Here is a 26,561-nt window from a genome sequence, read left to right as displayed (position 1 = left end):
TGTGGTGGGCGTTTGTGTGGTGGGCGTTTGTGTGGTGGGCGTTTGTGTGGTGGGCGTTTGTGCGGTGGGTGTTTGTGTGGTGGGTGTTTGTGTGGTGGGCGTTTGTGTGGTGGGCGTTTGTGTGGTGGGCGTTTGTGTGGTGGGCGTTTGTGCGGTGGGTGTTTGTGTGGTGGGTGTTTGTGTCTGTGTCTTTGTGTGTTGTGGACCAGCCAGAGGAGAGAGATCGGACAACTTTTGTAGTTTGGCAGGGATCCTCTCCTCTGGCTGGATATAATGTGTTAAATGATCAATGTTTGTCTGCAGCTTTGTTGTACCCTTAGCGAGTACTGCCTTTTTCCCCTCCAATTTCAGGATGCTGTAGGGTCCCAACCAGTCATCGTCCAGCTTTCCCCCTTTTCTTTGCTCCTGTCTCACGTTCCTCTGCAACACCTGGTCCCCTACTTGGAAGTTGTCCTCCTGGCCCTTTTTCTCTTTTCTTTTGCGGACGTTGTCCTGGCTTCGTTTCATTTTTTTTTTCACCTCTGTGAATACAGCCTCCTGTTTGTTCAGGCCTTCATGGATCTCCTCCGTTGCGACCAGCCTGCTGACTTTCTCTTCTTTGACCTGCAACAAATCACAGTTACAATTTTAGAAGACAGATGATCCAAATGAAAACGTTTGAAACGGATGACAACATTAGAACATCTTACCAGGTACTCCTTTGGCACCTCGGAGGGATACCTAGCCTCCCTCCCAAACATCAAATAGTAGGGGCTGTATTGTGTGGTCAGCTGCTTTTTTGTCCGAAGACCAAACATGGTGGACTGCAGAACCTTGTCCCAACGTTTGGGGTGACCAGCCACCATTTTGTTCAACGACCTTAAAATGCAGAATTCAAGTATAGGTATAAGGAAGCAGGAGAGCATATGGGTTCTCATGTATGATAAAGCAACATATCATTACTCATTAGGAAATGTGTTTGTTATTCTATGAAGAGCGTGAATTCCATCAGGTATTGAAAACCAATACCTCTGTATAGTGCCGTTCAACTTCTCCACAAGGCCATTGGTCTGTGGGTGGTACGCGGAGCACAGGCTTCTTTTTATGTTCAGCCTCTCACACAGGCCAGAGTTGACCTTGAAATTATCATTAGGACAAACAAGCAATAGATTAGCACAGCAACTACAGTTCCATATTGGGGATTCATACTGCATCAACACTATACCTTGTTGCAAAACTCAGAGCCCTGGTCTGTTAGCAGTCTTTGAGGTGCACCAAATTTGTAAAAGAAATCAATGATACAATTGGTCACCTCTTCTGCTGTTTTACTCTTTAGTGGGTAAGCCTCTGCCCATTTGGTGAAATAGTCAACCATTACACATATGTATTGGTTGCCACCATCTGTTACTGTGAGTTTACCCACTAAGTCCATCCCAACCAGTTCCAAAGGCTCTGTCACCTGGGGGAAAAAAAATACATGAGCATTACAGTAAATCACTGTTGACGTGTTTCTACACTGACAATACCAGTATGCCATTGTTTATTTTTACCTCTATCGGACTGTACTCCAGCTTTTCTTTTATACTGGCTCTATTGGCCTGGCACTGTGGACACTGAGCAATCTAAAACAGACACACATCATTTCAAAGTTATGAGAAATATTTAGTGCAAATAAATGTGCTATATTATATTTTAAACTGATAGGGTGTTTGCGCATACAGCATCAGCAATTTTGAAATACACATTACACTCCTCTGTGCTCTACTTTTGAACCTGAATGTGTATTCCACCTCATTATTTTGAAGATACCAACTCACCCACTTGCGTATGTCACCCTCCATGCCAGGCCAATAGTACCGAGCAATGATGGCACAGTGAGTCTTCTCCACTCCAGTGTCCACCAATGTTGCTGGAGTGAAACTCCTCAAACAAATCGTTTGCTTCTTCAGCAGTAGAGACCACTTTGGCAAGGTGCTCGTCGGTTTGATTCTTTTTGCGCCTGCAGATGTAGTACAGTTCTCCGTCTGGTGTTTATATGACATAATATTAGATGTATTAGTTTTACCATAGCATATTATCATTGTATTCTAGAGTCCTTACCCTTTATCATGAAGGTGTCAGCTCTCCTCTTCATGACATATTGTTCATTCTTGGTTGACCCCTCAGGATACTGGTGGTGGACTTTCAGATCCAGAATTTGTTTTACAATTCTGGGATCCATTTTCTAACGCTCTCTGTCCCTCCTCCTACTCCCTACCTACTTACCCTCACGTATTCACACACAAACAAATTAATACAACAAAGACAAACAAACAAAGTGACAAATACACGGAAACGTACAATATCAGCCTCTCTCAAATACACACAGTCGCACCTCAATTACTCACCCACCACTCACCAGGACAATCACTCTATCACAGGCAACGCTCAATCACTCACTATATCTCACTATCACTCGCTATCTCTCGCTATCTCTCTCTTTATCTGTCTGTCTATCTATATATCTATCTATCTATCTCTATCTCTATCTCTATCTCTCTGTATCTCTCTCTCTCTCTCTGTATCTCTCTGTATCTCTCTATCTCCTCACTACCTCACAAAATTGTTAAAGGTTAATCCAACTTATATAGACTGGACCCATGTGCCAATTAATGATAAGTCTGTACACCCGATACCCGTTTATACTTGTATAAACGGGTATCAAATCGACTCAACATCATATTAATAACGATATATGATACAAATGTAAGACTGACAACAAGAATAGTTTGTAAAGGATTTATTGACGTTAGAACTATTAACAAAGCACTTAATAAAGGACTGGCTTACCTAAAGCCAGTTGAGTAGCACTTGAAATGTTTTGGCTCTATGAAACCTGATGTACTTATATGATTCTGTTTTCTTCAAGTTTGTATTTTCCTGGTCTTATGCACTTATTGTAAGTCGCTTTAGATAAACGTGTCAGGTAAATGCAATGTCATGTAATGTAATTGACGTGAGTGTTTTGAACAGTTATTTCATTTTTGATTCTCTGAGAGGTATGGTGTTGATCCGTGGCGCACTCATAACGCGCAGGGCTGGAGAGACTTTTGCTGTTGGGACTCGGGTTTGAGTCCAGCATGAACTTTTTTGTTATTTTCATGTTGATGGACACTGAATATTATGTAGTTTGAATAGAGGATTCCTAATATTGTTTGCCGAGACCAACATTAATGACCCATCAGCATTTTAAAGTCTAATATCCCTGCACATGCAGCAATGACATTTCTGCTGCTATCTTTGCAAAACGAGTTAGCAGTCACATGTTATCTGGATGAGTGCTGCAGAATGCCGTTTTTATAAGAGATGTATATGTGTGTGTCTTTCATATTAAACATGATCGCTGGTAGATAGCCACAGAAGTCGTAACACAGTTTAACCTGGGCGGATCCCATTTTCCCATGGGTGGATCCCAGTTGACCCTGAGCGAATCGCAGTTTACCTGAGAGGATCACAGTTTAACACAGCTGAAAACTTCTCCACGCTACTTTCAAACTCTGAGTAATTAACGTACGCTTCACTTGGAGGCTGTCTGAAGGTGTACACATGTCTCAGATGGACTTGGTATCACATTAGGAACGATATTCAGTGATAAGTCGGGCAACAATAGCTGGTTTTAAGGATTTATTCGAGCGATCACAGCTTAACACAGCTGAAGGACTTCTCCACGCTGCTTTCAAACTGTGAGTAAACAACGTGTGCTTCACTTGGAGGCTGTCTGAAGGTGTACACACGTCTCAGATGGACTGTGTATCACATTAAGAACGATATTCAGAAATAAGTCTGGCAACAATAGCTGGTTTAAATGATTTATTGGAGCTCGCAATGTTTTGAACAGACATCCCATGTCAACTCGTTTTTCTTTTTGTAGTCCTCGCTGTTCGCGTCCGGATATCGCCATTGTAACCACAACCTCACACACTGGTACTGAATGTGCATCAAAGTGTTCCTATCCAGCCAAATATACCAAAAGATTTATGTAAACGACAGAAGAAGCGATCGAAATGTGTATTTCAGTCGAAGGCCACGCCTCCACATCTGTCAACCAGTTGATCGGGGAACCAGTCAATCCGGAACACCGGAGCCTGAGAAACTCCACTGGCGGTCATACGAAGACTTAAGATGCCCTCACGAATGGCCCGATGTTGCTACGATCACAGCCGAATTTGAACATTTCCTTTATCGTGTGTCCATCGAGTTGTTTTATTGCACAACAAAATCATGTAAACATATTATGTAAATAACCCAATTTGTGTTCTGTGAAACTAAAAAGGATATAATATATTATTTTGAAGGACAGTTGACAGGAAGTTGTTGTTGTTATGGAAACAACATTACGGAGAAAACGTAATATTTTCTACATATAAAGACGGATAAAGTAAAGAACAAAGTCTGAAGATATCAGTACAGTATCATAGTACTGTAACATAATTGTTTGTGTTACTTTCATTGCAGTTGTATGTCTTAAATGTAATGTAAATGTTGCCTTCGTGTGTGGTTCGGGGCCATCATCGTGCGAAATTCACAATTCCATATTCGTGTGTCCATCGGGTGTCAATTTCAGGACAGTGTGACAGGGCCTTTAGTGAAAAATAACCATCGTATATTCTGCCAAGCCACAGTAATAATGATTTATGATTAATTTGTCTTTTTTGAGGTATAGCTGCAGCAATAGCCTATAGACTTATGTTTACATTAAGCTTACTGTATATTATCGTGAGGACTGGATAGATTACCACGGAGCAGAGCCAAAGCTCGTTGTTATATATTTTAGGATTTTTCTACATAAAAATGTTTAATTGTGTTATTTTGTTGGTAATGTTCAGTGTAAGAAATGTCAATATAAGTGTAACATCCTCAGAGACAGCACCTAAGTCCTATACGTTTTAAATCCTGCAGACAATTCGTAGTGGAGTGGAGGTGGTGACCCTCAGCCCACGTGTCAGTGTCTTCAAGGAGAGATGGCCTGGTTTATTCAATGAGGCTCAGGTGAGAACATTACGTTTATTTTTTTTCCATTTCAACTCACTGTTGTCAGAGTTGTGAGTAATGAGTGTTGTCCCCTATGCTCTTTATTAGATCAAGGAGGAGTTCCGACACATAACAACTCTTTCACTGGAAGAGACTTTGATGCTGAAACTGGATGAATACACTAACACCACGTAGCTCCAGGATGCGCCCTCTTCTGAGCACAATTGATGAGGTACATTTATTTAAATGTTTCATTCAAGAATATGAAAATGCAGAAATAAGTCTTCTCACTAAAATGCATTTCCTCACAGGCCCAGAGTGTTGGAAAAAAGGGATGCAGTGGCCAGGTGCCTGATTGAAGACCTTGGGGAACGCCAAGAAGACCTTTTTCAAGACAGCCAGGTATGTCGTTAAAGACTGATCACTTCAAGATTTTAACGGAGTTATTTCGGAGGTTGCTCTGATACCATTGTTTAATTTCTGTGATTAACCACTCTGACACCTAACAAATAAATATGCAATTTATTTCTGTAAATCTGTAAACATCTTATTGTTTTTATAAATGGTTTAGCATTCACAGGAACATGATTTAGGGATAATTTACTGATGTGCTTGCTACTTAACATATAAAACTACCTAAAAACAAAAACCTTCTTTTGGTGTTAAAGTGAAATAAGATAAATAAAATCATGCACTGAAAAGTTATGTTCATGGGAAAGAATCAATGTAATGTCATTGATTAGATCGATGGGCAATTTGACTGGGCCTGACATTTTTTATATAAGTTAGAAATCTTGTTTTGTTTTTAATCGCTGCCACACATTTTTTCAAATCATTTAAAAAAAGTCAATCCCTGGTTTTATTGATTAGGCTTAATGCTAGACCACAAAGTCTATATTGTATAATAGCTTCTTGTTAATATGCCTAATTCAAAGTGAATATGCTTTTCTTTCTTTCTTTTCAACATGGAAGACGAGCATGACAACGTCGTGGACCAAACTGTGAAGGTGCTTGTGATCCATGATGCCAGGGACAGGGGACCAGCAGATGTGTTTATTGTCATAGAGGGAGACAGAGTTTTGAATTTGTGCGGAAACCAAACAAAGGCATGTGCACTGTTGATGGGATTCATCTACGCCCTCAACCTGGAATACCCCAACAAGCTCAAATACACATTTGAGGTATTCTAAAAACTGTTTTTGGAGCTTGATGGAGCCAAGCTGCTCAAACAGGTCCAGAGCCTCAAATAAACAATTTGTTCTGAAGTGGATGTTGACTTGTTTTAGTGCCGAGTGACACAAACACAAAATAATGTGATGTGAAGAAACCCTTTTCTGTTAAAAGTGGACTGTTTACTGGCACTTTTTAATAGTTGAGTAAATTGCACTTGGAAGATTATGTTAAATATGTTTCCATGCTCTTTACTGTTAAAACAATGTGATTGTATAACTATTTTGAAGATTCTGCTCGGTGTTAACAATTGAAATGCACTTAACTGTTTAAATATTCTCAATGTATGACCATATTGCACTTATACATTTGGTCAATAAAAAAAAACATGATCAATAAAATCTTGTATGTGGCAATATATTGTTTACTGGTAACCTTACTAATAAAGTAATATTAATGTGTAATATGGATCAATTAAGTAAATAGCTGCCTACGATTAGGAGTAAATATTACTCATTTATAAGTAATACGTTTTATTAATTAATTTAGTTAGATTTTACTTAATTTCTTAAAGTAAGTCTTATATATTAAATATTAGTAACCTTTACCCAGCTGCCTATGATTGAGAGTAAATATTACTCATTTATAAATAATATGTTTTATTAAGTAATTGAGATAGATTTTACTTAATTTCTTAAAGTAAGTCTTATATATTAAATATTAGTAACCTTTACCCAAAAACATTGGGTAAAATCTACTCAAAAGGAGTGTGTGCAAATTGTTACCCCCATTTTATTGAGTAGATCCTATAGGTTGATTTTTACAGTGTAGTTGAGGTATGTGCTGGTGGGTGACGGACTGGTGCAATCATTTGTGTAGAGTGTGTACAGGAATGGGCTCAGCACAACCCTGTGGTGCTCCGGTGTTGATGGTGAGTGCAGGTGATATTGTTTTTGCCTATACTTGCACAGTTTTGAGTCTGTCGCTGAAGAAGTTGTGCAGGAGATACAGCTCTGGAAAAATTAAGAGACCACTGCATTATACTTTATTCTATAAACTACTGACAACATGTGTCTTTGTTGGAATATAGCAGACACTGGAATTGAATAGCTGCCATACGTTTAAAGTCAACATTTGGAGTGGTCTCTCCATTTTTCCAGAGCTGTATATCAGAAAGGTGAAAATGTTGAGGAATGTTGTGCAGTTTCTGGATCATCAGGTGCCTTTGGACAGTGGCGGCCAGCCCATAGGGGCGCTAGGGGCGCCGCCCCACCTCTTCCCACATACAAAAAAAATATTTAAAAATATATAAAGGTAAATATCATACAATTGGTATCAGTAAAATGTATAATCTACAATAAAATCTCGTTTAAAATTGTGTTATGATGTCTAAAGTTACTGATAAGTCACATGTTTCCTGCCTGGCCTTGCCCGTGGCATTAGTTTATCATTACCGGGCGGAGCCCCCGAGCCAAACAGCAGCAACCAGCACGTTGCAAAAGTCTCAATAGTAAACTGTGCCGCCGAAACATAATTTCAGCCAATCAGCGGCGTCAAATATTTTGGTCACGAGGGCGCTCACGTTGGCGCCCACGTTGCTTACGTGCGTTGACGTGAGTTGTTTTTTAGACTCGTGAGTGACCAAGGTGACGCAGTAGTTGGATGAGATTGGTGTGCAGGTGGAGTCGCCGGACCTCGGTCCGCACCCAATTCCGCGCAAGAGCTACTCTCCAATCCTTTCCAAAGGAGAAGTTTGGGAGATAAATTGATACTTAAAGACCTTGGACCGGACCAACCCGATTTGTATATATCGCAGCAAGCTCGTGAAAAAGACAAAACGTATCAACGAGGCTTCTCACGTAGCTGGTACACCAGAAAGGCATGGCTAGCTGGATGCAAACAGGTAAATGCTGTCTTTTGTTTCCCATGCTTGCTCTTCAAACAGCCGGGGATACGATCTGTTCAGAAACTAGACAAAAGTTAAACAAGTACAAACCACAGACTGTCTGTGTCATGGAGAATATAGTCGCTGGTTTATTTATGTCTGTATAGGCCGTTGTTGTGAGTGTGGACGGTCGGAGCATATATAACGTTAGCTTAGCCAAGCTCCATTCAGAAAACAAGCATTCTAAAAGATTTTTCGCCTGCCGTCTGTCTGCAGACTTGTCAAAGCATTAATTCATGGTTTTTACTAACCGGTATCAGTATGTTGTTACGTCGGCATCATTTAGAAACGTGTATTACAATTAAATCACGGTAAAATATGTTCATTTTGTTGTAGTTGTAGCTCCCGAGCCAGCGCGTCTTGTTGGAATGATGCGAGTAAACACAGCTGGCAGCCGCGGTGAAACTCGAGCGACTAGAGCGATGCGATAGGAGCGTTTAGAGCGAAGCGAATATTCGCATCGCGTCCGGTCTGAACACAGCATTAAAGCGAGCTCCGCGCTGCACAGGAAACGCGCCATTACATCACCAGAAGTCCTAATTTAACGGGTAATTTCTCCCAAAAAAAAATGTTTTACTCACTATATCAACAGCCCGACCAATAATATTTTCCACCAGCCGCCACTGCCTTTGGATGGTGTTAAACGCAGAGCTGAACACAGAGGATCCTGGTGAAGGTGCCCGGGGAGTCCAGGTGCTGGAGAAGGGGGTGCAGCAGTCAGGCCACTGCGTCCTCTGTGCCCCTCCTGGCTTTGTAGGCAAATTGAAGGGAGTCCAGTTGAGGGGTGACAATGGAGGAAGGATGGCGAGCAACAGTTTCTCCATGCACTTCATGATAATGGAAGTGAGGGCAACAGGACATTATTGGTGTCTCAAAGCGAGTGTAGAAAGTGTTCAATTATGCCGCAAAGGATTCTGGGTTGGATTTGGGTTGGTATCCGGTTAGAGTTTGTGCTTTCTGGAATGCCTGCTCTATGTTGTCCTTAAACTCAAATTGTGCATTGAATACCTCATTTGTTCAGTCTGATCCAATTGCTGCTATGGAACTTCAACCAACCTGAATGTGTTTGTATTATCTTGTTCTATTTTAAATCATCAATTTTACACTTATTTTATTAGGCATGACCAAAACAAATCTCCTCAGTATATTAAACCACACACACACACACACACACACACACACACACACACACACACACACACACACACACACACACACACACACACACACACACACACCATGTATACATCACTTCAGGGGACATTACATTGACTTACATGCATTTCCTGGAGACTTATCCCAACTTTAACCATAACCAACACATGCCTAACCCTTACCCTTAACCTTACCCTAATCCTAAACCTAACCAAGTCTTCACCCTAAAATGAATGATTCCCCTCATGGGGACCTCCAATTTGTCCCCATAAGGGAGGCGAGTCCCCACACGTGACTGTGTAAACAGAGGCAGTGTGCGAAATACCCGTCAATAATCGGGGGGGTCCCCATCTCCCGTTTATTGCGCAATATACCGGTCGAAGATTTCTCAATATGCATTAGGCCTATGCAATATTTCATGGATGCAATCCAAGACAATCAGTAGTAGCAGCGTTTCTCAACCGGGCGCTGTCAAATAATTATATATTCTAACGTTCATATGAATGAATACGCGACCGTTAAAGAGCCATCTGTTTTCGATTCTATGCGAGGAAATGGGAGCAGAGCTGGTCTCAGACACACACACACACACACACACACACACACACACACACACACACACACACACACACACACACACACACACACACACACACACACACACAGTCTGCGTGCTCTGCGTGTAGGGAGGGGCGGGCCTGCACGCACGCACACACACACAGTCTGCGTGGTCTGCGTGTAGGGAGGTGCAGGCCTGCACACACCCACAAACACACGCACACACACACACACTAACTTGAACGCCAAGGCTAATTATGCTATTCTTAACCCCGGAATCCACACAGGACATACGCACACGCTCATTTTATGCACAGCAAAGATCGAAAAAATAGTCTTTTACCTTAAGTGAGAATAGACCAAAGATGCCTTGGCTCGACTTCTTCTCGTTGCCGTCCTGGTTTCCAAGAAGAAGAGAGACGATGTCCTGCTTTAATCCAGCTTTTCACGAACGGCACTGGGTCGAATTTGTCCAAAGGGGGTCCGTTTAGGTCCACAAACAGAAGCGAAGACAGGCTCTCCTCACGCAACCTGTTGCGGCTCTGGTTGTCGGTGTTATTCACGGCGGAAAAGCCTCTTTCGCACTCAGCAGACGTGGGGAGGTAAGTGCGACTTGCTATGCATAGCCGTTCCAGTGTTTTGCCCGGTGGAGTGCCCTGCCATTTCCAGTCTCTAAACTGCTCCACGGCCTCCCCGGCTGGTTCTCCGAGCGATTTAGCCGGACGGTGCACTTCTTGTTCGCCAAACAAAGTCAAGTCTTCCTGCTCTCCAGGCCAAAAGCGCGTATCAAGAGCTTTGAGCGTCTGGACCAAGCTTGACTCCGGTAAGCGCTTGGTTAGAGTAGCAACCACCGATTCATAAAAACGAGGCTTGTTTATTTTCCCCCTGCCTTCTGTCAGCTCTACGTCCTTAAAAAAGCCCGATGAGACGCCCTGTTCAGCCTTCTTCGTTGATCTCCCCCCGGTCGTCTTCATGGCGGTCAACACATTGATGGTTTGTTTGATGTGGACACTTGAGTCCACAAGTGTCATTTCTCTTCTCTGCAGCTTGAGAGACAGGCTCTGGAGTTCACGCAGGATGTCTTTAAAATCTTCCACGAATCCTGAGTTGGTTAGGTGCTTGAAAAGTCCCTTGTATTTTTGCCTCTCAAGATCATTACGTGATGCGTTCTCACTGGATGTTTTAAAATGGAGTGCTAGTGCGGGGAAATCTTTCCATAGGCTACTGCTTTTACTGTTTTAAAGCTGCTGGCGACCCATCTGATGGTGAACATTTGACCTATTTTCAGTATTTCCATGTTGAGCTCGGCCGCTGCTTCTTTCAGCAATCTGGAATTCCTGGTTGACTGATTGTAGAGTGAGTATAAATGTGAAATAAATATCTCAAACTGATTAGTGCCACCCACTTCTTTAAGAGCATCTTTGACTGACAGTTCTAGTCTGTGCGCCAGGCAGTGTACAGACTGCACGTTCGGAAACTTGTTTTTGAGCCTGACGACAAGCCCACTGGCTTTTCCCGTGAGCACTGCAGCCCCATCGGTGGCTATGCTTATTAGGTGCGTCTTCAAAAAGTCATCATCCATTCCAGCTTTATATAGACTCGCCATCATTGAGTTATAAATTGATTCAGCATCGACCCCATCTGTAAGTTCCACTATATCCAGGAACACATTATCTACATCCCCCTTACCACTGACATCACATCTTACGTAAATGATTAGATAGGGACGACCGTGAACGGTACTTTCATCAATTGTGATTGATACCTTTGAATCCATTTCTTTCACATTAGAGACGAACTTGCGGCGCATTTCCTTTGCAATGTGACTTATTATTTCTGCGCATGCATGGTCAGATTTGTGGATATTCCCAACTTCGGCTCCATTCAGCTCCTGCATTGTCATGAGGGGGTTGAGCTTTTTATAAGATAGCCTTTCCTTTGCTACGGTGTAAGCTGTTCTAAACAAGACTGTTGTTTTCTTGAGTAAATCGGACTGTACATCAATGAAACAGTTTGGGAGGGTTTCTTTGTCTTTCATCTGTACTATTTCCACTGACCTCGCGTGGGCCTGGCTGTCCCTGTGTTTGTAGATCTTCTTTCGTAGCTGTTTTGCATCAGGGCTAGTAACATCACCATTGATCCATTCTTCCGCGAGGTGTAAACCCGGTCCCTTTAGCAGCAACGTTTTTGCTTTCCTACACACTAAGCATCCTAACTTTCCAGCCTTAATGTCAAGCCAGGGGTTGCGGTCTTTCCATTCGCCCACCTGCTTCGTTGTCCAACCAGCCGGCGGAAAGTCACTAGCAGTAGCAGCTACCTCCGCAACTGCTGCGTCTTCTGAGCGCTCTGCCTCAACTTCACCTCCTTCTGGGGAGTGACTGGGCGGGACAGGAGCCCCCGACTCGCTAACGGTTCTGGTAGCGAGTGCTGTGCTAGCTGCTGCATCATCAGCATCATCTCTGGGTGTCTCTTGGTCATCTCGTGGTGTCACTTTTTTGGATGTGAACCCAAAGTGCGCGAGTGAAACACTTTGGTTTAGCTTTCTCTTAGACATTGTAGTCCTCTCTAATGTAACGTCTTTCTCTCCTCTTTGCCGCGCGTGGCTAATTTGCATAATTTGTGTCCGCGTCACGCAGCGTACCCAGGTCACGGCGGCTGGCTCTGCTTTTGACAGCCAAAATAGAAGATATTTGTGAATACATGTTTTGAATTATGAATACTGGACATAGTAAGCTTAAAAACATTTTAGTGACCATTGCAAGTGACAAATACATATTATAATTTCAGACCCCCCCTAAATTTAGCTGTTGAGGCTTTCAGGGGGGCTCAGGTGTTAATCGGGGGGGTCGAGCTCCCCCGGACCCCCCCGTATTTCGCACACTGGATGTAGGTCCCCACAAGTATAGTAATGCTAGGCCACACACACACACACACCCACAATGCTATGTAACAAAAGCTTAACCTAAAGAAAACACACTTATTTGTTTGTTGGTTCTGGTCATGAATATGAGTACATTTATTGATTCCCATGACTCCATGTAGTGCATGAGTGTATGTGTTGTATTTCTTATGTAATGCTCCTGTCCTGATCTGGAAACAGAGCTGGTGGCAGCAGCCCCATCACTCTGCTCCACGTGTCTTTGAAGAAAGTGTTGTATCTGCCAGATCCATCAGCTCTCCCACCGAGGCGTTTGCCAGCCTGTGAAACTGATCATCTTCCTTGGGGATTGCGCTCCACAGCGGGGGGAGACATATTTTACTCCCTACTTAAATACTTACTGCAGGAAGGTGCCACAGGCCCGGCCATAAAAAGGAGCCCATGAATCCAAGGCAGCCAGGCCACTCTCTATCAGCCCAAAGCATTCTGGGACACTGACTACAGACATGTGATGAATCTGACTGTAGCTGCAACACTTCATCAACATGAGAGAAGAAAAGCAGAACACTGAATGAGTTGTTCTTCAAAGTACACTGAACAAACTGAAAGATTGACTTTAATTAAATATATTATGTCAACAGGTTTCACGTAACTGTATTAGGTTAGTTGAAAGCAATAATCCCTAGGATAAAGTTATTTTATGTTATATTAGGATAGGTGTGCATGTTTTACCATTCTTAGTGAGACACAACTTAATTAGTTTAATTTCTTCTTTTCACTTTGAAAATGTTTTGGAAATGTGCTGGCTCCAGATGTCCTGCACATATTTTTCGAGCAAAACTTAGATTTTTGGGTTTCGCATTAAATTTCATTTGAATCCACTTGTTTCGTGTCTCCTTTGTAAGACATCAAGACATATTTATTATTTATTAACAAGCTTTAGGGGACACTTCCATTATCTATTCCTCCATTATACTGAGAGCTGAATTTTATAATGCTTTCTCAATACTGTGAAAGCCAACGGACATTTTATTCAGCTGCGGCGGAGGAATAAATCTCAATACAGATACATGTATCAGTATTAAATAATATATTTCTATACATCTGCACAAATGCCACAAAAGGTAAGGGTGCTGCAATTTTTTGAAGGAACAGGAAATTGGGATTCATAAATCATGTAATGTAAAACCTAATCTGATCTAATCCAAACTCCAAATATAGATATACACCATCCCAAATGCACTGCCATAAACTATACTGATCCTTTAATGCAGGGGTGGCGAACCTCCGGCCCCCGGGCCGTATACGGCCCGCGAGACCATTTGGTGTGGCCCTCGAGGTAATTTATAAACACACGCAAAAAAGAAAAAAATTAAAGAAATCTAGACGGCAAAATAATTAAACAAGTGAGTGCCTGTTTTTCCTGGCCAAGGTCAGGGTCCTTGAACACAACACAAGCCTAACGTGTCATCACGTGGTATATGTCTCGTCTGACAGGGATGTAGTTCTGACGGAGAGCAACAGAACGCAGCTCCGCTCCGGCACTTCAGAAAATTGCAGTATCCATAAGGAGCCATGCTGCAGTTTTTGCGTTTTTCATCTGTCATACTGATCATACAGTCAATAACTTTGTTGTTATTAGCATCTGGTTAGCTAGCTATGCTAACAAATATAAGAAGCTTTTTCTACAACCAGTGAGGTAAAGGCACATCTTTATATGATCATTAGGCCTATAGTTATAAAAAAATAAGAGAATAAAGTAAACAGGTATAAAATACTATATGACTGTAAAAAAAAGTTGTTATTAATAAAGAAGAATACAGTTTGAAAGGGAAGTGATTTGTAAAATATCCATAAAGAAAAATAAAATCTGCTTACAGTTCTGTTTCATATGGGTGTTGAGAGATGTATCCATAGAGCTCCTAATGTTGCTCTCAAAGTGCACCAGATTGATGCTTTTAACTTCAACATTTAAAAAAAAAAAATCTTCCCGGGGGAGCGTACCCCCGGACCCCCCTAGAGGAGGTTAGGTCCCCCCCACTTAAATAATGTTCACATGGATAGGAGTCTAAATACATTTGCACACATCTTGTGTCCATATCTTTCTGTTTTGGTGGTCATGCCACAACTCTGCACGTGCATGCATGCGTGAGTCATGGCAAAATATCTGGATTAAGAGGTTGCTTTTTCTTTGCACAGCATGAAAGAAAGGTGAAATGAGTGGGCTGTGATTTTAGTATTTTTAAGCAGAGGTCAATCATTTGTACGGCCCTCGGAGGATGTTGAAAACATTGAAATGGCCCTTGAGAGGAAAAAGGTTCCCCACCCCTGCTTTAATGGGATGAATGTATTATGTAAACTGCTACACATCCAAATGCCAGTCCATTAGACACAACTCCTGTAATGTATGGTACAATAACAAGTTTTAGCATTATTGCTGTTTGTTGTATTAGTTTATTTATTCATTTGTTATTGCATACATTGAGCAGCAACATTACACATGTTCTTATAATGATATAATTGGCATGACAGAAGTGTCTGATTGAGCTTCTGTAGAGCACACCACTCACTAAATGACTTAATGTTGATTGATGATAGATTTGTTTTCATAACGGAATTTATAAAGCATATGAGGTGGAACAGTAAGGGCATCTCCTCTCAGAAGAATTTCTCTGAGGATGTATCACCCTTGATTATTATTCACACATCTTCCTGTTCAGATGTCCTTGTAACGATCACTCAGGGTTCTTAACGACTTCTGCCATAATTGTTTATCCAGAGCGGCTTCAGGGGAATGTGAGCATTTGTGCTGAACATATGATGTTTACCCTTCTAACGATGAAACCAGAGAGAAGATTAAGCCCAGAGAGAAGATTAAGCCCAGAGACAATGTTTGGTTTTTAGATTGATTTGTTGACATCGGACACTTCACATAAGCTGAGCTGTACATTAACACATTAAAGGGGGATCAAGGCAGCGTTCTGCTGTTTACCGAATCAGAAATCATCTCATCACCTTCAATACTGCACACAGCGACTTCTCATGATGGATTCAAAGGCCCTTACTCTATTAATGAGAATGTGGTTAAACTGTGCTATGATAGTGATTGGTGTTGTTTAAGATCTGTACTTGTATTTGAACCAGTCAGTATTACATTGAAGTATATTATGATGGTGTTTTATACCGTATTCAATTCATTCAAAAGTATCTGCACACATAGAAATGGTGTGTTTGACATTCGACTGATTCTGAAGCGGTCCAAAAATCAGCATTCCTCAGTTAAACAGAAAGTACAAAAGCTTGACTGTGTGAAATCAACCCAACAACAAACCATTAGGCTATAGAGTGGTGCAGAAATGAGTCCTAAAACCTGGATATGAGTGAGCATATTACTATATCTGGTTCCTTTGTCAGATGCCTATAAAATAAGGTCTGTGGTTGACACAAACTGGAGAGATTTTCTACTTTGTGAAATACGTAAAAACAACAGCTTGCCACCAAGTGACTAAATGAGACCACTAAATGTCATCCCTCCAAATATTAGCCGCCTTTAGCTTAGCGGGGATGCATGGAGCCATGTGACTGTGTTGTCGTTTTTTACATCCTAACGCTAGCTTTTTAATTCTAAAGATTGCATTTACACTTTAAAAAATCTACTTACTAAGTGATAATTTGCTGCTGTACAAAATGTGTCTAGTATTATCAGCATGTGTTTGCCTTAATTCATATTTTCTGCAATCTTTTTAAAAACCCAATCAAAAGATTCCATGACTTTTTGGCAAGTGAGTCCACACGATGCTGACTTCCGGGTTGTGCCTACAAAATACCTCATCACTGCACAACTATACATGTTCATAGTTATTTACTTTGTGATTAGAAAATGATGAGCAGACAACATATTTACAAAGACAGTGTGTATAATAATGTTATAGGCAAGCATAATGCTGCAGGGCAATAAGTATTCATGTTGTTTTGTAAAAACACTCACATCCATTATATCTCGTTCAGAAAAACATTTCATTCCAAATGACTAACTGACTAAAGTTATTATTACTTGATTGACATCTTCATATAATATATAATGTTGGTTTGTCATATATTGCAGTGCATCATATTTCATTAACTTATAAAATGTTCTCTATTTGAATATGTAATGTCATGTACTGGCTTTCATCAATTTTGAAACACAGATAAATCCTATCTGTAATTGTATTAACAACTTGATGTGATAATCAACACAACTTTTCAACAATATCCGCGACATAATGAGAATGGAACTTTTGATGAAGCACCAAGTCCTTTTTAGGATAAAGCCCTTTTCCCCACAAATCACCTCTATTTTTCTTCAAGACAACAGCAACATATTAGGCGTGAAAAGTTTACTTTGTTGCATCTGTAAATACCACATTATATTTCCCCAAAGGAAAGACCTGGACTGTGGAAAAGCAAAGCCTTTGTTTTGTAAAGCGCTCATCATCTGTTTCCCTGTGGACTCCAACAGGTAACCATTAGTCAGGCCTGCACGTTCTTCATAATCAATTTACACATTTTCAAACCATTCATCTCCATATCCCCGTTTGACTTCTATATTAGATGCAAAATGTCAGATACTGTAATAATGGTGAAGCAGCGCTCAGGATTATTGCAAAATCGCCAAATCAAAATGATTTCTTACCCTGTTATCTTCCTCTGGCAGTCTGCCAGGATCCGCTGTTTTTCTGTGTATCAGAGAGATGGAGATGAAGATATTTAGTACTGTGATATCTAAAGATCTCATATTTGATCCATTACAAGGAAGTGATAAGCAAACAATTGTATTATAAACAATGGAGATATTTCTCTGCAATAAACTAGAGCTTCATTTATATTTCTGTAACAAGTGGTTATTGTCTAGTTGCCAGCATTAAAGCATTAAGCCAATGGGAATACATTGCAATCAGTTGAAAGCTCTTTGCGTCCATTTATGAAGCTGAAGGAGCCTCGGCGCGTCCCAAATGGACGCCACGGGACCCTGACCAAGCGTCGCTCCTGGACGCTTAGGGAGTGAGAGTGTGTTGGTTATAGAGGATGATGAATCTATTTGTGATTCTATTTATTTCAGAATAAAAAATTGCAGTTTTAATCAGAAAGTGGTACTCTCAGTGGGCTGATTTAGATTACTATGAGTAACGTTGCGAGGCTTCGCATATAGAGAGAACAAGATGACAAAAATATTTCCTCTACTGTGGACGATTATTTTTCAAATAGATAAGCAATCGGTCCAATCCAAATGATCCACTAGAGTCCATAAATCTTTATCAAAATCAGCCCACTGCAAGTACCAATACGTCCACTTTCTGGTTAAACTGACATTTTTATCCTGAAAAAAAAGCAACTTCAATTACCTACAAAACCACTTCAAAATGATCCAAATAGGCCAAGCCATTTTTTAACAATTGTCGACACAGGCTATAATTGTAATCAATGCTAATAAACACAACTTATGCTAATTGTACAAATTGCGCAACATAATTATGCAAGTTAGCATCCTGCAGTTTCTATGTGCTGGGAACCCCTACTTTACATTTCTATCATAAAACTCTGGGGTACTCAACATTTCCGGGTTCACAACAGGACTGCTGGCAACTAGACTGCTATACCAGACATGCAGGCCTCGTCTACGGTGAGATTTAAGAAGATATTGTGGTTTAAGGTTAAACGTTCGTTACATTACTACACATGTTTCTTATGTATGGATTATGTAAATTGAAATTAGTCAATTTCACACAGAAAAATGAGGTTCCAACCTGACACAAGTTGGGTAAAGGCAGGGGCGGACTGGCCATCGGGACGTTCGGGATGAATCCCGATGGGCCGGTACTGAAGTGGGCCGGTCGGACGATGTGGGCCGGCCGGGGTCCCCCCCCCGTTGACAATTTACTAGCGGTAATAACTTGTGCCGAGGTGGGCCGGCGGTACCGAAGTGGGCCAGTCGAGAGTTACCTTCAAGGTCTTTCTCACACTTTATTTCACCCGTCTTTTACCACCATCATATTTAGTAGCAAAAAATGACACAGGATGTTGAGCTTCAGAGAATGACGGCCCGTCCACACTACAGCTTAAAAAAAAGCTTGGAGCTTGGCGTGTCTGAAGCTCGACCAACAACCAATCACATGAATCTCCCGCCCCTAACACACAAGCAGCGGTTTGATTGGCTAGAGCTTGTACTGGCATATGATTTGATTGGCTGACGCTTCCACCGAAAGCTTCAGAAGCTTCAAAAGTTGAACATTGCTCAACTTTTGCAGCCTGAAACGCCAGGAAAGCTCCGCTCTGCTTCCCACAATGCAGTTCGGCGAAAAGTGACGTCACCCCATTCAAAGTGAATGGGCAGAAGCTTTGGAAGAAGCTTGCAACGCCGCTGTGTGGACGGGCCGTGACACACACTGACCAAGCTGCTGTATTTTATGAATTGGGAGTGAGAAAGTCCTAACCTCTTTAAGAGCAGAGCTGCTATTGGTCAGCCTGGGCAGGTTGTGTTATCTCCAATAAGTATACTCGTATAAAGACAGCGCAAGCATGCTCCATTATATCTTTCTCAAGCTTTTCACCACTTGACATGATCTTTACTAGCAAATGGAGAGTGCTCATTGGTGGTAGAAGACTGTTAGAAATTAAAATCAATGTTGATATGGCGTAATTTGAATTAAATACACTATTGAATTTAAATCAGTTTTATTCTGAAAAACCGGAAGTTCACTAACTATTAACTTAATACTTTTATTCTGAAAATTATTCATTTCCGGTTAGCATTAGCATGTGGCGAAATGCTGCATTTTCAAACCGTGAATCAAAGGTGAAATTACATGTGATGTTGTACACCGAGCACACTGGGTTTAGCACTCGTTTATTACCGCTGAATAACGTTTATTAGGAAATGTTTAAATAACCACAGACACCAGAATGATATAATTTAACAACGGAAAAAGACAGGAATTGCATTGGACCCGCTCCCCGACGACGCCGGCCAATAGGAGAAGACCTCAGATGACAACAGGAAGAGCAAGCCAAGAATTGACCCCTTCTACCTGCTGACCTGGGCTGCTTCTCAGGTCGACTATTTTCATTTCCTCGCTCCTCGGTCCTCGGTCTCACCGGAAGTTGATTTGCCTGCGCCATCTTGAGTACCGTCCCATGGCTCTTATTTCTGCCGGAGGACCGAGGATCGAGGAGCGAGGAGCGATAATGGAGGAGCGATAATCGAGGAACCACCAGACCATCCTCCGATGAAATCCTCAGATACTCGCCCCGCCCCCTTACTGTGTATCGCTCACTGATTGGACGATGCAGTGCATGCACTGATCTCATGCTTCTTGACATGAGAGCAGAGTGAAGAAAATACATGAACCTCACGGGAGTCACTCCTCAGTTTATACCTTGTTTTGTTTAAATTCATGTATCATTTAGTTACAAATATGTGATATATCTGAACAACAAAGTGGTCAAAAATCATTTTATTAATTTGTTGGAAACATTTTCATGATCGCTTTTTTCGTTTTACATTTTCATTTATTGTCATTTCCATTCAGTCAGACATTAAGTGCTATTACAATGTTAATGTGCTACATATCCAAACAAACAAACAAACAAAGTGTGCAATCCAATGAATGTTAATCTGACTGGGTTTTGATAGATAACATATCTCTTTTTCTTCTCTCAATTATTTTCTTTCTTTTGTGCACTCTAATCAATATTAATCAAACTATTGTTCGTTTATACATTTTAAGAATGGCGTTTATCTTTTTTGAGAATGAGTTCTTATTTTATTTTATTTATTGGGATCTACAACAGATGATACAAATGTTTGTGTCAGTAAATATGTACTAACAGAGGCGGGGGTGTGTGTGGAAACAACGGGGACAGAGCTGGCTGCTGTCAGACGATCAGCTGTGCAGCGTCATCACAAACGGACGTCGCATCACGTGACGCTCCGGAGGAAAGGACGTCCCATTGCTCTTAAAACTCATTTCCCTGCTTCTCGTGGTTTCCTTGCGTCCCTCCATGCTTCCCTGGTGGGAGGGACTAAACGCAGGGAAACGACGCAAGTGAGGGAAGCAAGGATTTCATTTAATCGACCTGAGAAGCAGCCCTGGACTGACCGGGCGGATGAGGAGAGCGCCTCCAATCGCAGATTTCATTTTGTACACCACCGCATCTTTTGTGTAATTAAATGCTGTTAACTTTTATAAGCTTCCCTTGACTCTTTTCAGTCTCTCCTGCCTTCGGGGTTCTAGAATACACTAACATGGCGTCCCTGGGTGGGCTCTGAAGCGGGATAGAGCTGGAAAAGAGGGGAAGGCTGCAAGCTAACTATAGCATCACACTAGCCTGCAGAAAATGAGTTTTTGGCTGGGCCTAAACGAAAGGTGAGACAGTTACCTGTTTAATTCCGTGGTGTTTGCGAGTGGTGTGGAGATTGTATATAGTGTTTCTATTCATCTCTGTTGTATCTTCGGCGCCGCCCGATTAATGTGAATATTACATAGTAGTAAGACCTTCTGGGGAGGCACTAGATTTTATCTGGGTCCACATTGTGTTAAATACCTCTGGGTAGGTACCAGACCTGATCTGTTTTACACTGGACTGGGTCCATTCATGTTAGTCTATATGTTTGATTTGTTAAACCTGCGTAGTCTGGTTTAATAACGTATATTGTGTGGAGTTAAGCCAAAAAGTATATTTTTGTGTGATGTTCTAAGCCGAAACGATTGTGTACAAGATTGGTATGAGATCGGCTTTTAAGGTCAGCATCTATATAATTTAGAGCTAAGATAAATGAAGATTGTGTTGTTTTGTATTGTCCAGCAGTGTGGTTATTTATATGCAGATGTTGAGTGTTTCCATTGTTCCCCTTCCCCCAGTCACATGCGGTTAATGCTATACTGCTAAGCTAGCCAGTTAGCATTACTAGATGGTGAAATACTTCGAGTAAAGATACAACCGGTAACTACTGATTAAATACACAGGGATGGTGTAGATGAACGTTGAGAGTAGATTGAGTTGTTTTGTTTTTCATGCTTTTCAAAGAAAGTAATTTGAACTTTATATTTTGAGGAAATAAACAGGAAGTAGGTTTATGAACCGGAAGTACTAGTTGATACATTTGAGAGGAGTTACAAATAAAACAGCTCCCCTAGCGGACATAATAACTATTACAGTTAATACATTCTTCACCACACAGATAAAGATTACATGTGGTTTTTTTTTAATTGAAGTATTATAGTTAACACATTTTATGACATTTGCATAATTTCATGAACTCAACTTGAGTATACACTGTCCACGGTTTATTTGGATTTGCACCATATTCCTATTTTTATATTACAAAGTCAAAACCATACACTGTTCATTTTTATTTATTTGTTCAGATTTTAAAAATTTGCATAATTTCAAAATTTTAATTTAATTTGTCTAATTTTGATTTTCCAATCTCAGTTTTACGACATTTTAATTTATTTTTCCAAATTCTGTAAAAAAAAAAAAAATTACCTGATTTTAAAGTTAAGTTCAGATGACATAGGATATCTTTATAAAGAATACAAGGGTACTATTCAGAGGATTAGTAATTCATTTTTGATAACTTAATAATATTATCCGTGTACTCAAGAAACATGTCGCCAGAGTTAAGAGCACTCACAGTGCCAGGCACAACTGCAGATATTAAGGCGAGAGTAAACACCTGGTCAGATGCTGGGACAGTTCCCAGTAAAAGACAGAAGACATGGAACCAAATAGAGGAACTGTTCAAGCAGTGGCAAACGAGAGGATTGATTCCAGCAGATGATCAACCTGGACCAACGGAAGCCCATAGAAAAGCTGTAGTTGAACATGAGAATGCTGAATACCTACAACAGGAAAAAGCATGGATCAAAGCCGGACAACCCTCTCGGTATGGACCTACTAAAAACGCTATGAAAAAAGCTGAAAAGTTATGGTTGCAAATCTGATTCTCCATCTAAAATATACCAGCCAGGGATTGACAAACAGCTTACATGTGGTAGCAGCAGAAGAACTGCCAGTAATGGAAGAACTCAACAGAAGAATGGAAGCAGAACTCGGCAGAAGACATGAAGAACTCAACAGAAGAATGGAAGAGGAGCTCAACAGAAGAATGGAAGAGGAGCTCAACAGAAGAATGGAAGAGGAGCTCAACAGAAGAATGGAAGCAGAACTCATCACAGGAATGGAAGAGAGACGAAAGGCAGATGAAGCCCATAATGACATTATTGCAGAAAGACAAAGGGAGGAAGATAAATAACAACAACTTCTGGCGGAGAGACGACAAGACGATGTAAGATTCCAGGACATGATGGCAGATAGACAAAGAAGAACAAGAAGAACGAAGAACTCAAAGAAAACGCCGAACAAACTACTCTCCTGACTATTCCAATGGACGGAGAGATGAAGATGACGACAGCGGTACAGTCTGAAACCAGTAGACACTCCCCATACCATGAACAGTCACAGCAACAACGCAGTTTTGCATCTCCTCCTGAGAATAATAGTAGCGACGAAAACGAGCAACATTACCCTGGGACATGCCCCAAAACTAGAAGAACCAAGACAACTAAAAGAACCAAGACCGGTGCACATACCTCCATGCCATTGATAGCGGCTGGAAGAGGAGGATTTCAATACCAATCATGGACTCACAGGGACATGGAAGCATTAGTGTTAAAGCTACCTCCACTCACGAAAGGAGGTCAGAAGTGGGTTACTGATCTGGAGAAGTACGCTGTCCAAGACCACCTGTGCTTGGGAGACATGAGGGCCCTGCTTGGACGGATAGAAGGAAGACTAGAGGCAAGAGCAGTAGATTCCGAGGCCAATTGCACGCACGACCCAGATGAAACTTCATTCAACAATATCAGGTCGAATTATTGGGCTGCTATTCGTCACATCTACCCGACAACACGCAGTTTACATGCCCTCAACAGCCTGAGAAAAGAACCGGGGGAAGAAATGCATGCCTTCTTGAAGAGATGTGAAGGAGTGTGGGAGGACTACACTGGAGAACGGCATGACGTTTCTCCGGCTGTTGTAATGTTGTGGAAGAACGCTGTCATTAAAGCCCTTCCCCGATCAGTGCAGGGAGGCCTGGGAGACGTGGTGGGATTAGACGCTAAACCCATTGAAGAATGGCGACTACATCTCATTCACCACGATATGAAATACCAGGCAACAAAGGGGGAAAATGATGAAGAAATTAAAACACTAAAACTAAGACTTTTGAAGATACAAGTAGCTGAGAAAGATGCCAAAGCTAATAAAAACAAGAAATCGACAAAGCAGATGGCCATACTAGCAGAGAAGGCAGGGCGGACACCTCCAACAGTTCAACAAAGCGGAGGAGGAAGTGTATGTCACAAAACCAGGTTCAGCAGACACCTGTGTATCTTCCTACGCAAGTACAGCCACAAGCACCACAGTATCTTCAACAGCAAACACCTGTGTATCTTCCTACGCAAGTACAGCCACAAGCACCACAGTATCTTCAACAGCAAACACCTGTGTATCTTCCTACGCAAGTACAGCCACAAGCACCACAGTATCTTCAACAGCAAATACCTGTGTATCTTCCTAACCAAGTACAGCCGCAAGCACAGGTATACACTCCCATACAGCATCAACAAAAGGGACAATGGAGAGGAAAGCAACGATCAAGAGGAAGAAGGGATGATGGCTGCTTCATATGTGGAGATTGTAGACATCTGGCCAGAGATTGCCCCACTCAGCAATATCCACCACAAGGTAGCACCTCACAATACAGAGGAGAACCAGTGTTAGATATCAGAAACATTGAAGCGGAAGCATATGCCAGGGCCATGACGAATATTTCTGTTGGATCAGGTGATTGGGTAAATGTAAAAATCCACAAGATGAACTTGTTGCAACCTGTATGGAGTGGACCATGGGAAGTTGTAGAACGCACTGCAGATGCGCTCCGGATCAAAGTTAAAAAAGGAACATGTTGGCACCTTCTTACACATTGTGTAGCCGTACCGCCACCTTTCCAGAAACGGCACGGCAGTTAGAACTGATTTTGGAAAACTGGTACAATAAGGAATTGAACACTTTTTACAACGACAGCACCAGGAGATGAGTAAACTCAAGAATCTGTAGTGTAAATACATTGAGAAAAACACATTTTACACTCGAACTGTTTGCACATCATAGACAAGGAAGTTAGACAATATAAATAAATGTTCAGCAAAAGTAATAAGTATGGTGGAAAGTAGACATAGGCCTACACTTGATTCAAATTTCATTACTGTGATCCGATTGGTGTGCTCTGCAGCTTTACTGTTGTTCTAAATAACAGTGGGATTTAAAATGTTGGAAAAAATATGGAGATGTTCTTTCGTAGTGTGTGGAATATGTGATGCTGGAAACATGTAAGTATTTCAGAGTTGTGTTGGGTAAATATGTAACAATGGATGAAACCATTTTTAGAGTAAGTTTTTGTAATATCATTAGTATACATTAATTATGTTGTTTAGATGGCATTTAACAACTAAGACAGATAGTATGATTAGAAAGAGACAGAGTGGAAAGGGTTGGATTTATTTAACATCAATGTGCTAGACTTCTTATAGGTAATGCGTCCCGAGACCTGGACTCCCCCTCTGAGTTAGAAAGGCTACGATCCCGACCCTCCAAGCAGACAAAAGACCTAACCCAACAGGAGACTCCTCCTTCTGCATCGAACAGACAGAGAACCAGAGCTGAAACAACAACAACAACAACAACAACAAGACTGCAGCCAGAACTATCTCCACCTGTGGCATCCAGAACCAAACATACAGAGAGATACTCTCATCAGCCCCTCAGACAGGGCATGAAGTTCCAAGCTGAGCCACGAGATTTGGCACAAGAGCAGAGTGTGGGACATGAGAGCAGAATCCGCCCTCCATAAAAACAGCAGAGAGACTGTAAAGGAGGAGATGAAATGCAAAGCAGTGCAACAACAGTAGCATGATGGGGGCTGCAGATGTGACTGGGCCAAGGGCTGCCTCAAAGGGTTACAGCGGATGGATTCAACAGCTGATGGACTGAAGAGAAGACAGAATCAGAGGAGTTGGCATGGTCGATTAGAAGTGAGGAGGCCGGGGTCACGGCTTGAGAAAACCAGGGGAGGAGGAAAGGAGAACGGGAATGAGTGAGTTTACACAAACACACTTATTCACAAAACGCACATTTAAATAACTTGAATTAACTTCATAAATACGTAAAGACAGAAAGATGTATTAACCATGAATTAATGAATTGGTAAAAATAGCAGTAAAGAGGAAACTATTAAAGTAAAATGAGAATCATCCTAAAACACACTGAAGGATAAAGGGGGAGACATGACAGAGTAGAACCATATTCTTCAATATTTTCATCATGTTAACAAATCATTCTTTAAGAGATTTTTATTCACGTGTGAATAAAGTAGTGATCTCATTTGTTACAATATTGATCACCATTAAAAGGATAGTTTTAGGAACCACTCTATAAGACAAATCTTTATTTGTATGGATAATGTTAAAGGGAGAGCTGGTGCCAAGCCACATATACAATTCCAATCTAAAGTATTGATTTCACCATTGTAGCATAGTTATTACCATAGGAGGGCTTTAAGATGGAAATATAAAACGACTTCTGTTTTAAATCCTTGATAAAGGAGGGAGTAATTGTTGCATGTTCGGACACCCAAGGTTCCACACACTGCTAAAGAGTTTAACATTGTTTTTTAAGTAGACCAGAATTAAAGATAAATGAGTATAATGAGCTATGAAATGCAGAGCGACACAGATCCTAGTAATGTTTTGACTCAAGATAATA

Source organism: Gymnodraco acuticeps, unplaced genomic scaffold (genome assembly GCF_902827175.1).
Source record: "Gymnodraco acuticeps unplaced genomic scaffold, fGymAcu1.1, whole genome shotgun sequence".
NCBI lineage: Eukaryota > Metazoa > Chordata > Actinopteri > Perciformes > Bathydraconidae > Gymnodraco > Gymnodraco acuticeps.
Note: the sequence above shows the minus strand (reverse complement) of the source record.